The sequence below is a fragment of the Petaurus breviceps genome, unplaced genomic scaffold, assembly GCF_028583685.1.
Source record: "Petaurus breviceps papuanus isolate PSGF00001 unplaced genomic scaffold, PetGlider_PUasm1.0 229, whole genome shotgun sequence".
NCBI lineage: Eukaryota > Metazoa > Chordata > Mammalia > Diprotodontia > Petauridae > Petaurus > Petaurus breviceps.
Window position 1 is genome coordinate 19,329,985 of NW_027185903.1, and position 17,565 is coordinate 19,347,549.

Sequence of the window (17,565 nt, forward strand, 5' to 3'; positions counted from 1 at the left end):
CAAAAACTACATGATTACTTCAATAAATGCAGAAAAGACTGTTGATAAAATTCAACCCTCAAGAAAACCCTAGGCATGAAAATGCCATTTTTAATGGAATCAAAATCATTAAAATCCAAGATGTAGCATTGTGTGTAATGGAGAAATAGTAGAAACTTTTCCATACCCCCCCCCAAAAATAAGGATTCCCTCTTTCCTCACTATTTTATATAACCCTAGTTAAATATTAAATAAGAATCAAGCAAAGGTATAAACAGGAAAAAGGAAACATCCCCTATTTGCAGATGATTTGATTATGTGCTTAGAAAACCCTAGAGAAACAGCACAGAAACTAAGATGATAAATATTTGCAGCAAGGTTATTGGATACAAAATCAATCCACAAGATTGATATTTTTTTGCAGTACTAACAAAAAATAAGGCAAAAATTATAATCAAGCCGTTTTCCACATAGCTGCTCAAGTGACAATCTAAAGCACAGACCTGATACATTGCTTACCTACACATTAACTGCAGTGGCTACCTATTCTAAAATCAAATACAAACTCCTTGGTATTTAGGGTCTTTACAATTTGGCCCCAACCTAACTTTCTAGTCTTCTACATTCCTCTCCTCCATGCATTCTGTTATCCAACCAAACTGTCCTTTCTAGCCTTTCCAACTTCTTATCTTTATGACTTTTCCTTCCTGGTTGTCCTTTATATCTGGAGCACACGTCCTCATCGACCTACATCTTAGAATCTAATAGTTCCCTTCAAAGTTCATCTCAGGTGTTACCTACATTAGGCCTTTCCTGATCTCTCCAGTTCCTATTGTCTCTCCATACCCTCTGCCAAATTACCTTGTAATATATGCATGTTTATGCGTGCACGTGCACCACACACACACACACACTGTACATGTAGCTTTTTTTGATGTCTAGGTTTCTTCGAGAGGAGGGTGCAGTTCTTCTAAGAGTAGTCTGTTCATATCCTTTGGTTACATCCATGGGGATGTAGCTCTTGACCTTTTATATCTGTTTATATCTTACATTCTTTGAATATCATATCCTCTTCAGAAATATTTGACTCAAAAACATTTTTCCCCAGTCAACTTCTTTTCTTATCCTAAAAGCATTGATATTGTTTAAGCAGAAGCTTTTCAATGTCACGTAATTGAAATTACCTAGTTTATCTTTTGTGACTGTCCCTTGTTTCTTTAAGAATTCTATTCATGCCATGTGACCTTGGGCAAGTTACTTAACCCCAATTGCCCTCCAAAAGGCAAAAAAAAAATAATTCTCTTCACCATTGCTGTGAAAGGATACCGATCTTGTTGTTTTCTAACCAGTCTTCTCTCCTTTTCCACACAGTTCACCATTTATCTGTACTATCTGTCCCAGACATGCATACTGTTGGACAAGCTTGGTAGGATGTCTGTTCAGATGAACGTTAACATACGGGCAATAAATATTCTTCATCTTATCTTTCCTATGTGAATGAACAACTCCTTTGAATGGCTATAAGTCTAGTTCTAGGAGGCTTTGCAATGTCTTGCATCTGGAGACAATCAATACAATGTAATTTGCAAACAGGAGTAGGAATCTAGAGGATTACACCATTGAGAGGGAATTCCTCCTCAACTGGACTCTTGGCTGGATGTCCTCTGTCACAGTGTCAAATACTGTTTGAAACATACATCCTTCTTACTGTTTTATGTTTCAGTTGATGTTTATTGTCACAGTGTCATTGAACAAGGTTATTTCATTTTGGGGTTTTTTTTTGCTGAGGCAGTTGGGGTTAAGTGACTTGCCCAGGGTCAGACAGCTAGTAAGTGTCAAGTATCTGGTCAGAGGCTAAATTTGAACTCAGGTCCTCCTGATTTCAGGATCAGTGCTCTATCTGTCACCTAGCTGCTGAACAAGGTTATTTCTTTTTTTATATCTTTCAGGAAATCCTAAGTGAACTTGACGTATTGATGGGAGACCCCTTTATATAGAAACACCTATAAGAGTATTTTCTTCTACTATGTCCATTTTTTGGTTGAGAAAAATGATTATTAATAACCAACAATTTGGGGAGATCCAGAGTTCCCACCTTTTTCTAAAGTCATGATATCAAAAGTTCAGTCCCTTGAAGGATTACTGATTATGAGATGGGATTTACTGATAGTAAGATTGTATTAACTTTTTTTACCAATCTTGTTCAAACCCCACCAGGTGGGGAAGCCATTGTACTCAGGTTTGGGTGGGGATAAATCCTTTGAGTAGATTGCCCAAGGGTGGAGGTAACTTAGAAGTAAATGACACAAAGTTCAGTTGAATATGTTTAGCCCCTCGTTGTAATATTCATTCTCTCATTAATTGTTAACCAATTAGAATTGATTGCCATCCTCAGTGGAATACCCCTCTTCCAATGGGCATATAAGCTGTGAGCCTACAGTCATAATTGTCTTGGGTCTAAAGAGGAGATGGCCAAATGACTATCCTTTTATTAATAAACATTCTGATATTGTTAATAAAATAATTAAATTACCCAGAAATTATGTCTCTAGAACCTTTTGAACATCACATTTTGTATAATTAACAAACAATAAATACAATGGGCTCTTCTATTCTCTACATCTTTCAGCCAATTATGAGTTGGTAAAGATGTGGTCAATTGTTGCATATTATTTCCGAAAGCCTTATTGTTTCCTACCAATACCTTCATCAAGAACAAACTCAATTTATAGGTGCCATGTCATGCTATTGATTCATATTGAACTTAAAAGCAACACATTTTTCATATGAAAAGTTGTCCAGTCAAGGCTTCACCATATTCTCTTTGGTCAGCTGATTTTGGAGACCCATGTGTAGGCTTTTACATTCATCTCTATTACACTTACTAGATTACCCTTCCAACCCATCAAAGTCTTTTAAGATTCCAATACTGTCATCCAAATACATTAGCTTTCTCTTCTACCCTTGTCATCTGAAGATCTGATAAGCATATCATCGAAAACTTCAACTTACTAATGAAACTGTTCAACAGAACAAGACCCCAGATAGGACACTTTGGCACTCCACTAAAGACTTCCCCTATAGGTTTGCATCAATCACTATTCTTTGGGTTTGTATGTCCAAGCAGTCCTGAAGACACCTAGTAGTACTGCCATCCAGCCAAGATACAATCTTGTCTCGAGAGACTGTAAAATGTCATGCTGATGCTGATGGTGTACTGTATGGTAGCAGGCTTGCACAATCTGCGGCCCACTGGCCACTTGCAGCACACCAGAAGATTTCCTCTACATACAAAGGATGTTTTCCTCTCCATTTTTCCTGGGTCACCTGAAGTCTTTTGGCATGCTGCAAATGGCACAGGGTTTGTACAAATCCTGCAGGCTGCAAGTTGTGCTGGCCTGGCCTGTGGTACTAAATTTAAACTCCTTTGTCTACCATTCAAGGTAGGTCACATTTTTACTTCAATCAACAATTTTTTCCCCCACCTACACCTTAGATTATGATTTTAAATGAGTAACTTATTGACAATATTTTCATTTATATTGCTGTTGTTTTAAATGAACTAACCCCCAAATAAAGTGTCATTGAATGAAATGAAGCAACAAAAGGGTGTGACAACGTGCCTCGTTCTGCACCTATATTTCCTTATCTCTGGCTGCAGTTTCTTTGGGTGGATGACCGAATGAACATTATTAAGCTTCTACTATGTGCCAGAGTACTAGGCACCTCGGCTACAAAAACAAATGGAACCCTGCCCTTACAAAAAAAAACCAAAACATTTTTGCATATGAATACAAAATATAGTCAAATATAGTTTGAAAACAAAATATAGTAAAAAATATAGTGAGGAAGGGTTGTGCAAAGTTACCAGCCTCACTCTCTCCTCTGGAGCCATCTGGGTCCAGTGGCCAGATACAGATCAGGAGGACTGGAGATGGTCCAGGATGCAGTGGAGGACCTTGGCCTTTTCAAGTGAAAGTCTTTGACAGGTCTCAGTTTGTCTGAGGCAGTGCTCATTCAGTGATTAAGGCTTAATAAGAAATGAAGCAGAGAATGGTTTCTTTATGTAGTCAAAAACAAATTAATCTAGAGGGGAAGATGGAAGGAAGAGAGGGAGGGAGGGAGGAAGGAAGGAAAAAAGAAAGAGAAAGAAAAAGAAAGACATGTAGCCCAACTGGCCAGTTCCAGTTTGGTCTCCAGTGGGGAGCTCCTTCTCAACTCATAGAGGTTGTTTGTCCTTTGTTCTCCAAGAGGACCATGACATCAGGGAGGTGATACCATGACATGTAAGTGAAGGAAGCTAGGGATTCAGAGGAGTCTATCCTAGGCATGGCCGACAGTCCTGCAAAAGCAGAGACAGGAAATGCAACATCACGTACAAGGAACAGTAAGTAACCAGTTGGACTGGCTCAGAGTGTGCAAGAGGCAACAGGACACAATAGGCCTATTGTGGTATATGCAATAAATGTTCAGGAGCTGGGAGGAGGGACAGATCCACAGGGGATGGAGAGACAAGGAAAGCTTCAAAAGCTCCTTGAAGTTGGGCCAATGGGCCAAAGGAGAAGTCAAGGCCATTCTTGGGGTGGTCAGCATGAAAAAAGTCATGAAGCTCAGGTCACATAGGAACAATAAAAGAAATAAATCAGCCTTCTGTAAAAGCTAGGCGGAAGTCAGACCAATTTTAATGACAAATGGAAGAGTTTGTAGCTATCCTAGTGATAACTGGAAGGTCCTAGAGCAGGGGTGGGGAACCTGAGACCTCAGGATCACCTTCTAGGTTCTTGGGTTCGGCCTTTTCACTGAGTCCAAGTTTTACAGAACAAATCCCTTTATGAGACATTCGGACTCAGTCAAAGGGCCTCCCTTGAGGACCCAGAGAGCCACATGTGCCCTAGAGGCCACAGGTTCCCCACCCCTGCTCTAGAGTATTCCCTAGGACACTTGCTTCAGTACCAGTTTTTTACTACCCGAAAGAGGGCAGCTCATATGAGACTTTTTCCTTTATTCTTCCCCTCCTGGCATACATGTCCAGCAATGGCATTTTGGATCCAAGGGTGTGTAGTGACTTTTCTAGTATAGTCAGAAATTGTTTTCCTGAATTTGAAGACCAATTCATTGAACTACAAGAGTACACTGCCATGCCTGTCTTCCTATAGTCCTTCCAACATTTACCATTTTTATCTTTCGTCATCTTTTCCAATCTGATCAGCGTGAAAACCTTGCAACTATTTGCATTTGCATGTCTCTTACTGTGAACCATTTGGAGAACTCTTTCACATTATTATATTTCATATATACATATATACATACGATATACATTTTTGCATACACATGCACATATATAATATTATTAGAGGGTTATATATTACATTTCTTCTTTATAAATTGCCTGTGGTCTGGCACATAGTAACCACTCAAATGCTTATTGACTTGAACTGACTTGGTGATTTATCTGTTGAGAAATCACTCTTCTTAAATATTTCTATCCATTTATAGTGCTCAGATATCAGACCTAGATCTGTCAATCTACTTTTCCAATACTGCTTCCTGCTAGCCACCTCCCAGCCTCATACATATTTCACAGAAGGCTGATTCATTTCTTTATTGTTCCTGGGTGACCTAAGCTGCATGTCTTTTTTCATGTGGATCACACCCAAGAATGATCTTGACTTCTCCTTTGGCCCACTGGCCCAAATTCAAGGAGCTTTGTGAAGCTTTCCTTGTTTCTCCATCTCATATGGATCTGTCCCTCCTCCCAACTCCTGAACATTTATTGCATATGCCAATTATTTGAACATTTTATTATTATTGTCTTTAAAAAACCAAAGAAACTAACTAACACTATGTTTGTCTTATCTAGGCAGTTAGGTGGTGCAGTGCTGGACCTGGAGTCAGGAAGACCTAAGGTCACATCTGGCTTCAGTCACTCACTGTTTAACCCTAGGCAAGGCACTCATTTCATAGATGAGGATAATAATAGCACTTACCTCCCAGCGTGTTGTGAGGATGACTTGACATAATATTTGTAAAGTACTTTGAAAACTTTAAAACACAGCTATTATTGTTCAAGCTATTATTTTCTTCCCCCTTTGGGGGAGGGGAGTCCCAATGGTATGCTGGTAAACATTTAACAACTAGCTCTCTGAAAAAAATGTCAACAGGATACACTTTTAAGTTTAATGTGCATTATTAATATTTTCCCCATCATTTAAGTCTAGAATTCAACAAAACAATAAGCCAAGTCTTGACTTGTAGTGCTAGTTGATTTCCAAGCTGTAAATGCTCACACTGAACATTTTTTTGTATTTATTTAGTATTTTTAAAATTTTTTTCCCAGTTCACCCTGAAAATTTAGCAACTGGACCTCTTGAGTCAATATCAGTTGGCTTCAGCACACCCAGGTATCACCCATGGCACCTTGAAAATGAAGTGGCAATCCTTCAGTAACCTATGCTATCATTGGTGTGAGTCTTCATTGTGCTGACCCAGAGCATGACCCTTCCAAAGTCTTGTGAGTTTCAATGACTAAAAAATTCATGCCCTGTGGTCATCAAACTTAGGTAGGTTGTTCTGTAGCCAGGAAATGTACAGTCCCATTACAGGGATGTGCTCTGAGACTTACCAGCTTGGTAGGACCTGGACTCCACTGGCATAGGTTTCCAGAGTCATGCACCACTGCCATACTAGGAGAACTTGAATGAAAGGAAGCATAGGACAGGGGCTTAACAAAAGTTAAGGATGGAAAAGAAAGAAAGGCACTCAATGAACAAAGATTTGTAGACTATCTTAAGACAGTTTCTAAACCATGGAGCATACCCCCTGTGCCACTGCACTTCCAGCTTGGGTGAGAAAGGAGAGGAGAGTAGAGGAGAGGAGAAGAGAGAGGGAGAGAGAGATAGAGAGAGAAGGAGAGACAGAGACAGGGAAAGATAAAGAGACAGACAGATGGACAGAGAGAAAGAGGCAAGCATAAATGTAGAATTTGTTGCCAAGGCAAGGTTGTTTTTCTGGAGAAAATTAGAGACTTTTAGTAAGAGTGTGTATTATAAAAGGAAGTAAAGGAGGTAGCCCCTGGTGTAGCATTCTACTGGAGGAGAAGAGCCTGTGGTCTCATGTTTTAATGGGAAAAAAAGATTCATGTCTAAGCATTGGTAGGACAAATCCCTCTTTCCCAGGTTTCTGTTTGATGTCTCCACAATGCTTTCTATGACCCTAGTCTTTGCTGATTCTCAGTCTCTTTTGCTGGCTCATCATCCATATCATAGCAAAGTTCTACCCTATGCCACATTCTTCTCTCTCTCTCTCTCTCTCTCTCTCTCTCTCTCTCTCTCTCTCTCTGTCTCTGTTTCTCTCTGTCTTTCGGTAACCTCATTAGCTCCCTTAAGCAGGTATATATAGCTATAGATATCTATCAACACATAAATATATTTTTATATATACACATATGTTTTGCATAAGAGATATCAATTTATATCTAATCTCCTGCATAGAGATAATACCTATATATGCATACAAATAGGTTTAATTATCATCCCTAAGCAGGTATATATAGATATCTATAGATGTTTTATACATCTAGATCTACATGTGTCCTTATATGTTCATACATGTGTATATTATGTATGTATCTATATATTATAAACACATATACATCCTACATAGGAGGGTCATCTCCAATCATTCTAATCTGTATCTGGCCACTGGACCCAGGTGGCTCTGGAGGAGAGTGAGGCTGGTGACCTTGCATAGCGCTTCCTCACTTAAATCCAATTCAATTGCGTTTCATGGCATCACCTTCCTGATGTCATGGTCCTCTTTGAGAAAGAAGGACAAACAATAATATACCACATATATGGAACCATTCTCATCTCTATACATGTATATATATATGTATATCGTCTCTGCACAGAGATGAGGATTATATGTATATCTATATACCTGCATAGAGATGAGAATGATTATACACACCACACACACACACAGAGCTGTACCTCCAAAGTACTTCTTTGTTTCTCTTTCTCTCCAGTTCTCTGTCATTCATATACATATATATGTATGTATGTGTGTATACGTATATAGTGTGTATATATGTATATATTCACACACATATATACACATATAGATATATAAATGCTTTATCACAAACTCTGCCCTGAGCTTCATTAAGTCCTTCATCACTAATTCTCTATTGGACATTATGAACTGGATAGACATCTTAAAATCAACTTGTCCAAAACCGAACTCAGTATTATAACCCTTAAGCTGTCCCTTCTCCCAAATTTCCCTATTTTTATTAGAGGAACCACCATCCTTCCAGCTTCCTAGGCTCATAACTTTGATGTTGTCTGATCTCCTCCCTTTTCCTAATCACACAAATCCAATCAGTTCCTAAACCTTGCCATTTCTCCTTTACAACATCTCTCTCATCTGGGCCCTTAGCTCTACTCACACAGCTGCTGCCTTATTTCCAGCCTTTATCAGCTCTCACCTCAATTCTTGCAGCAGCCTCCTAAATTGGTCTCCCTGATTCAAGTCTCTCCCCACTCGGGTTCATCCTACACACAGCTGACCATTATTGACACAGGTGCTACATTCCTCTCTGGGTCAGACATTTTGCAATCCCTTGCCAAGAACCCCCTGGGATATGCTTGAAATCTATAATCACACAGCATATGCATCAGGATAAACACCAAGTCTTTAAACTAACAAGGGTGATTATCCTACCACTTTAGGCAATCATCCCACAGTACAACTGAAAACAAATGAGCATTAGCAACACATAGAATAGAAATAGCTGAGCTATAGTAATAGCACTTGACAGAATGCTTCAGTTACTTAAATGTCTGAGTCACAAGCAGGATAGAATCTATACACATCTTTGGAATATGTGCATAGCCATAGTATACAAGTAAATAGTCATAAACAGTATTAAAAAAACCCAGCTAAGTAAAACAGCATCAATGGGCCTATAAATATAGTATAATCAGTAGCATATACACAAATAAACAAGCAAGCCAGTGCAAAGCTAATAAACAGATGCTGCTATGCTATAATCTTCACCCAAGTACAACAACAAATGAATATAATAAAATGAGAAAATAAACGCAAGACTCAAGCACACAGCAGATAGCATGTTCATCAATAAACATGTGTAATTACATGCAAGGCATACTTTACAAAGGCAATCTTTCTTTTCCTCATCTGATTATATTTACAATTACTTTTTGGTTCACCTGTAACATCCTAAGTTAGTTTGGTCACTGGTCTGGTGGCCACCTGCCATCTCTTCTGTGACCTGCTGACCTCTGGGTCTCTATATCTAAATTGGTTGATGGTATGGGACGCTGATGCGGTGGTGATGATGATGATAGAACTGATTCTTTAAACTTGAACTTGTAGGAGGGGCAGGCTGAATATCAATAGTGCCACGCTCTGGGGGTTGTCTCTGTACCCTAAAAATATCTATAGTAGAAGTTTTAGGCAAGAAAAAGTTGCTCACTTCATTTGTGGCATGGCTGTTGAGTAATAATATACAATCTGGTTCAGAAAATCTTGGAAAAACTGATCAGCAGTTTCTTTTGATTGAAGTCTATCTATTGAATTAAATGTCCCTCACTTTTCTCCCCTTTCCTCATCAAGGGATCCAACTAACTAAAGGCAGTAAAGTGTGATGAATTGCCTTTACCAGACCACTGCCCCCTCCTTCAATCTCTGAGACTAATCTGTAAACGAACAAGTTACCCAATTGTTAGGGTTAGATTCCCATAGATTCCCATGGATCTGCTAACTTGTGGGTCCTTTAAACACCAAATACATACATACATACCTATACATATATGTGTGTGTGTTTATACGTACATCATTCAAACTGTCTTGTTCTTGGAGGTCTTGACAGTGTATTCTGGCATTGCATGATAATTTGTTTCTGTCACAGCTTATTTGAGCTAAAACTTTGAGTTTTACCTGGTTGGCTTCTTTCATCTCTTTCAGCTGAGAGATGTGCGGTTGTGAGTCCTTGAATCAATTCCATCCTTTGAGACTTCAAAATACCAGTCAACAGAGGTGGCCATTGACTGCCTCCCAAATATAAGCAAATATGGTATAAAGCCTGTAGCATCATTCCTAGTGGAGTTGTACACATGTACTAAAATGCTGCACACCGACTCCTCAGAGATTTTTTGCTCCAATCATAGTATCCCTTCCCAACACATTCAACAGCATGCAGTTGGAATTCTTAGGATGTGGGTCATTTATGCATGGTAAGGTATAGTTACAGACTTCTTCATACAGGAAAAAGAGAAACATAATTCACTTTCAATGTCTATGCTTTGATCAGAATGAATTCTGGACATTAAGCAGCAAAAATCTTCCTATTTGCATTACGAGTAGATGAAGAACTAGAGGTAGGTAAAGATGGTTGTTTTGATTATATATGGGTCATATGTGGCTGAAATATTAGGGATGTTAGGGGTGACTTTTTAAAACTATTGATAGCAATGCCATATCCGAAGAAAACAATAAACTGACAATAAATAAAATGACAGTGGGAGAATTTTGCACGGGTGGAGCTCAAATGGGGCTAGGACAAAACTCAGGTCTGCAAGCATTAGGTTAAAAAGTGGCCCCTCGTGCAATTTGGACACATGGTTTCAGCAATCACTCATCACGAAGTATTGAATGTACTGTGTAAAAAGTATCATCAATATTGTATGATGATCAACAGTGAATGACTTAGCTATTCTCAGCAGTAAAACAATCCGAGACAATTCTGAAGGACTTATGATGGCAAATGCCATCCATCCCCAGAGAAAGAACTGGTGGTTTCTGTATACAGATTGAAGCAAACTTTATTTGCTGTCTTTATTTTTCTTGGTTTTTTATCTATGTTTTCTTTCATAACATGGCTACTATGGATATGTTTTGCATGACTACACACACACACACACACACACACATATAACCTATATTAAATTGCTTGCCTGTTCAGTGAGGTGGATGGGAAGGGAGAGAATTTGGAACTCAAAGTTTTAAAAACAAATGTTAAAAATTGTTTTTACATGTAACTGGGGAAAAATAAATACTAAACGAAAAGCCAAAAAAGGTTAAAAATAGAAATGTTGAGTGAGGTGCCAAATACAGTCCTTAACCCCCCCTTACCCCACCCCCAAACAAGACTTTCATTCATGTTCTTCTGAGGAGTTGGTGGGGATCATTGGTAGTTTGACCAAAAGTGGAGTATCCATAAATTACAGATATCATCTTCCCTTCAGTCCAAAGTACTTTTTTTTTAGAAGGGGCAAGGGGAGGACAAGGAATTATTCACTGGACCAGCCCATTCTGGGAAAGGGGGACAGTCTTGGAATTATCCAAGGAAATTTCCTGCCTCTTGGTGATAGCTATCTGTACCAAGGCCTAAAGTTAGCCAGGTGCTAGCTACTCATGCAGGTTATCCAGGTTGCGATCAGAGGAACTGTCTTTTATAAAAAGCAGTCTTTTAAAAGGAAGCTTTTTTGCCAAATAGTGATCCTGAATGAGGGTAAAGCATGGGTACTTCAATATTATTGCAAAATATTCTGACTTTCCTGTGCTAAATTACTCTGAAAGGGGTTTGAACTAAAAGAAAAAAATTATCATTTCTCTTAGAGATAATAATAAAGATGAAGCAAATATATTTTATTGCAAAATATCCTCTAGACACTTGCAGATTTGATGTATATTTTTGAAAAATTCAGTACTCAAAATAAATCAATGCAAGGCCAAATTCAGACTGTGATCCAGAAAGTGATTGCATTTATGAAAAAGAGCCATAGATAACAAAATTATAAAATATTTCAACATATTTACCAATTTAAAAAACAAACGTCCTGAAAATTGTATCAAAGAACTACTTATTAACCACTTGACCAATCTACAAAGGCAATTCTCATTTTTATTTTAAGGAATTATATATTTTAAAATATCAATGGATATGAACTCTTTTGTCATGAACAAACAATACATTTGGTTTTGCTGAATATGAACAGTTAATAGACTTGCCCTCATTGACACAAGTGTTCGAACCTGAAAAATTTCATGTTTTGACTAAAGAAAAAGTTCTCTGATTTGTCAACCAAATAAATGTAAATGTTACTACCATTTTTCTTATTTGCACGAGATGGAATTTTTTGCAGTACCAGACAAAATACTGATCTGGATTAGTGGTCAAAAAAGAATGAGTAGCAGTATCATCAGTGATACCACCTTTTGAAAACCAAGCCAACCCATCACATTATTATTATTATTATTATAGTATTTTAATAAGATACAAATATGAAAATTTAAAGCAATTTATCAATGAATATCTATGCATGTTACATTATTTTTATTTTATAGGCAAGATGTTTGTATGTTATAAAAATTGACACTAAATATTATTTGAATGAAATATAAGCTAAAAAAAAATTTGCATGGATCACCCTTGGGAAAGGGGAGGGTAATAAAAGTAAGTTACAAAGCAAAATTTGGAAACTTCTGCTTTAAGGTTAAAAGCAGAATTTAAAATGTTGCTAGGCACCCAATGAGGTATCTCTCAACTGCAACCGAATCCTTCTGTCCAGATTTGGAGTAGTCAGTCTGAAAATTTTTTGCTGCACAGCAACACAATGGATAAAAAGAATAAGGAAGACCCTGCCCTCATGGAACTTACAGTCAGGTAAGAAAGTTAATGAGAAGAAAAATAGTTATAGAGCTTTGGTTGAAACGATTTTTACTAAATTACTTAACATCTCCAGTAAATTAAAAACAAACCAACCTCACTTTGTGTGTGTGTGTGTGTGTGTGTGTGTGTTTTAAGCAATCAGGGTTAAATAACTTGCTCAAGGTTACACAGCCAGTTATTTCTGGGTGTGGTGCTAAGTATCTGAGCCCCGATTCGATCCCCAGGTCATCCCGACACTGGAGCCAGTGCTCTTACTTGCTGTGCTACCTGGCCGCCCCTCACTTTGTGTTTTTATTATGAATTTAAAAACCATCAAAAGACACACATATTCAAGCATACAAACAAGAACAATGATGATACATTAGACCAGAAACTTCCATTATCTGTATCTACTCAATTTATGGGTTTACCACCTTCAGTTAAATTCAAGTTGACTTTTTGTTTTCCTGTCTTTTAGAAAAACAAAATCTGCCCCGCTAAATGCCAAATAAAAGTAAAATGAGGAATTAGCCAGATAATTCATAAAAAAGAAGTTACCTCAATTTTCAGGATTCTTATTTTTTTAGGTCAATGTTGTTACTTTGGCTTGAATTATTCAAATAGTTACAGCTCAGAATTCCCAGGTAATGTTGCAAAATATTTTTCTGATAAAAAAAAAAAAAACCTTGTGAGGTAGGTAGTACAAATATTACCTCTGTCCTACAGACAAGGAAACTGAAGATGTGAGAGGTTTAGAAGCTTGTCCATGATCAGACAGTCAGAGCTAGGATATGAAACCTGAACTCAACTCCTGGGGCTCTTTCTATTGTCGTACACTGCCTCAGTTCTCCTCAGCCCTTAGTTTGTATAGAAATACTCATTGATCTGCTCCTGGTCATCACCTATTTCTAAAGTATTTAGTAATTTAATGGCCAAATAGGTATGTCCTTGTATGTCCCCCAGAGTAGTTTCCAGCGGTGCCCTCGGTTACCCCCTTGGCTGGGCTCGTGTTGCCCTTTGCACCTTTCCTAGAGCCTCTGTCATCCGTCACATTCAATAATACCCCTAGGAAGAGAGTGCCAGGTGTTACCACCACTCACTCATTCCTTTGGGAAAGTTGCGTCTCTAATGAATGTCCTCCAATCTGAATAGGTACTCATCCTATCCCATTCTAATCTAATCTAATTTCTATGAGAAGAATCTCTTTGGAAGAAAGACTGAGAAATTTGGTTCAATAAACATCTCCAAATAATATTAGGGAAGGAAATAAGCATTTACATATCACCTACTATGTGCCAGGTTCTGTGCGAAGGTTTCACAAATATGATCTCATTTGTGCTCACAACAACCCTGGGAATAGGTGCTGTTACTTCCTCACTTATTTTAGTTTTTTCTTGTTTGGAGAGGGAAGGGAAGGGCAATTTGGGGTTAAATGACTTGCCCAAGGTCACAGGGTTAATAAGTGTTAAGTGTCAAGGTCATATTTGAATTCAGATTCTCCTGACTCCCGCTGTGCTCTATTCATTGCACTCTCCCCCCCACCCCCATTATTAAGGAAAAAACTGAGGCAAAGGTTAAGTGACTTGCCCAGGGTCATACAGCTAGTATGTGTCCACGGCTGGATTTGAACTCAGGTCTTCCTGACTCCAGGCCCACTGCTGTATCCACTGAGTTGCTTAACAGCTTCTAGGAATTCCTCTGCTAAGGAATAAGAGTTAACTGACTCATTTTAAAAATACTTCTTTTTCTCTTCCCAAATAACTGGGAGCACCATAGTTTTTTTTTTCTTTTTGTTGGTTTGTTTGCTTGGTTAGAACACCTGATTTCATCTATGCAGGGAACTCCCAGTGTCAAAACTGTGCTAACCCATTCATAAATTCCCAAGTCCAAATTCCTCTCTCCATCAGGCCAGTGATGAAGAATATCTCAGGACACACTGCGACATAGTGAATAGAAAGCTAGTCTCAGAGTCAGGAAAATCTGTTCAAATCCTGCCCTTGACAAATTGACTAGAAGACCCTGGACAAGTCCCTTAACTTCTCAGTACCTAATACAACTCTCCAGAACTCTAAGTTGGACAGCAGGTATAGAACTGTGTGAGTAGAGGGAGTTTCCTTGCCAGAAATTCTTTATATCAATAATTTGATAGTTCTGTTCCCTCTCTCCCCACCCCACCCCACCAAAAGAAAAAAAAGTCAAATATTTTTTGTTGTTCTTCGTCCATTTTTCAGTCATGTCCAGTTGTCCATGACCCCATTTGGAGTTTTCTTGGCAAAGATACTGCAATGGTTTGAAATTTCCTTCTCCAGTTCATTTGACAGATGAAGAAACTGAGGCAAACAGGGTTAAATGACTGGTCCAGGGTCACATAGCTAGTAAGTATCTAAGGCAGGACTTGAACTTAGGTCTTCTGGACCCCAGGTTTGGCACTCTATCCACTATGCCATGTAGCTGACTATTCAATTAACTATTTTTACCTAAATATTAAAGATATTTTTAATTAATTAAATTAATGAAAATATTTAAATAACTAAATTTTAAAAAATACTGTCCTTTGACAATCTACTACACCCTGCTGGGCAAAATGAATGATCCTTCGGTCTATCATGCATCAAGCCTCTGAGTTCATCATGGGTACAGGGTACAATATGGGAAGGGAGACACTCCCACATGGTTTAATTTTATATTTCTTTAGAAGCAGAAAGCTCTCTTTTCTGATGTAGGAGCTGCATCTATGACTGGTATCTTCAGCAGGAAAAAGGAAAGTGTGAATTTAGAGGGAAAAATATTGCTTGACAGTAATTGGCCATAATCTTTGAAGAGAAAGAAAATCTCTTTATAGCCTCTGAAAAAGGGGACATTTTGGGGTTGACTGGCTAAGTCATTTACTTGGTTTTTTTTTCCTTTCTCTATCAGGGATTAAAAAGAAAGGAGAGCTAACACAAAATTTCAGAAATTCTTCAAGCAACCATGTAATTGTAAGAAAATACCATTGTTGAGCAAAATGTTGTATGTGTCACCTTTACAAGCTTGTCAGTTTTCACAAAGGCGGCTGAGGATCTGCCGAGAGAACAAAAGTCACCAGCTTCATTTCCATTGTTTTTACTCTTTGAAGAAGAAATTGAATCAAAAATGCCTCTGTACTTCCTAGCTGCCTTTGAACATAAAGGATGTAGACATATTCTTAATTATTGAGATATTCTGAAAGATCTTTATGTCTGTCTTTAGCAAATATCAAAATGGAATCAATTGTCTAATTTTGGGGTTCCTATGTTCCCTCTATAAACACACATACATACATGCACATATATGCATGCACGCACACACACACACACACACACACACCATAAATCTTAAATCTTCAAACATGGAAGGTGAGGAGAATGACAAATGATTGGGTTACTTATTGGGTTGAGGTCAACAGAGAGGAGTGTGAACGTTTAACAAGAAGGGTGACCTTAGAAGTTGGAGGCAAAACTTAAAGTTCAAATCCTTCCTCAAACACTTATTAGCTATTGGATGGTGGGTAAGATACAGCCTCTCTCAACCTCAGTTTCCTCATCTGTAAACTGAAGATAATTCTAACACGTGCCTCACAGGATTTTGTGAGGATCAAATGGGAGAATGATAAGATGGTGTGTAAAACTTAAAGTCCTATATAAACTAGTCATTTTTCAGTTGTGTCCAACTCTTTGTGACACCATTTGGGGTTTTCTGGGCAAAGATACTGAAATGGCTTGCCTTTTCTCATTTGACAGATGAAGAAACTGAGGCAAATAGGGTTAAGTGACTTGCCCAGGGTTACACAGCTATTGTCTGAGGCCAGATTTGAACTCAAGGTCCTCTATCCCACTGTGGCCACCTGACCATCCCAAAGCCTACAGCTTCCAGTATTCCCAGGCAGTCTCCCATCTAAGTACTAACTAAGCCTGACCCTGGTTGCTTCCAAGGTCAAACCAGATTGGGTACATTCAGGGTGATGAGACTGTAGATTGAAACTAGTATTATAGGGATGCGTTTCTGACTCCTATTTCACTCCCTCAGCTCCAAACCACTGTGCAGAAGAAAAATACAGAAATGCAGAAGGAAAGGGGGAATTTTGGTGACTAGCCCATTATTCCTGTATGTCCTGTGATCTCCTAGCCTCCTCTTCACCTTCAGGACCTCCAGGCTCTGTAGGGCCTTTGCCAGTGACAGCAGCAGGGTACAGAAACCCCCTGTGCTGTTCCCCTCTCCCCGGCCCAGCGCACCTTTTGTTTTCTCCTTGTACCCCCATTGTGCTACTGCCGCTCCTGGGCTCCTACCTTTAGGCCAAAGCAGAGATGTGGCATCTGAGCTGTTTCTGGCTTCCAATCTGATTTGGAACATACCAGAGTGAGGCAGATGGCCATCTGCTCCGCTGGCCCCTGCTTTCTCTCTTATCAAGTATCTATGGTAGAGGACAAGCTCCCCCCTGAACACCCTCCAGGAGCCTCGCTCATCTCCAGGCAGAGAACAGGGGAGCATTTTAAGGTCCCTCCCAGACCAGGTCTTTTCATGCCCTCCCCCTGCATTCCACAAGTCACAGCAGCTTTGACAGGGCTGTGGGCAGGGCCCATTAGTTCCACTCAGCCATAGCTGACAAGAGAAAGATCCAACTATGGATTCCAAGTTCGCTTGTTTTCAAGCTCTGTAGTTCAGGATCAGTACCTTTCTGCATGGAATACCAAAGCCAGGAGGGACTTTAAAGAGCCTTTGGTCCACCCCTTGTATTTTACAAAGAAACTGCAGAGGGAAAATGGTTTGAGTTTTATTCACTTTTACACCTGAGTGAATTGATCACAAGTATGTGAAATCATTTTGCTGAAAATGAACAGGGGATATCCCTAGCCAGAAGGACATTTCTCCAAAAATGTGACTGGAAGCACAGG

General features: G+C 38.9%; 1 long non-coding RNA gene across 3 annotated transcripts; it reads right to left on the minus strand.

The window, feature by feature from the left end:
- Window positions 1-2,448: 2,448 nt before the first annotated feature.
- LOC138167438 (uncharacterized) lies at window positions 2,449-17,214 on the minus strand. 3 transcript variants are annotated; one of them, XR_011169882.1, is made up of 6 exons: window positions 16,960-17,214; window positions 15,676-15,715; window positions 13,214-13,320; window positions 6,602-6,671; window positions 5,967-6,121; window positions 2,449-4,321 (listed from the first exon to the last, which is right to left on the minus strand). It is a non-coding gene; the product is annotated as an uncharacterized lncRNA (long non-coding RNA). The 3 variants fall into 3 exon arrangements; XR_011169883.1 differs by lacking the exon at window positions 15,676-15,715; XR_011169881.1 differs by lacking the exons at window positions 13,214-13,320; window positions 15,676-15,715; window positions 16,960-17,214 and adding an exon at window positions 8,468-8,866.
- Window positions 17,215-17,565: the final 351 nt, after the last annotated feature.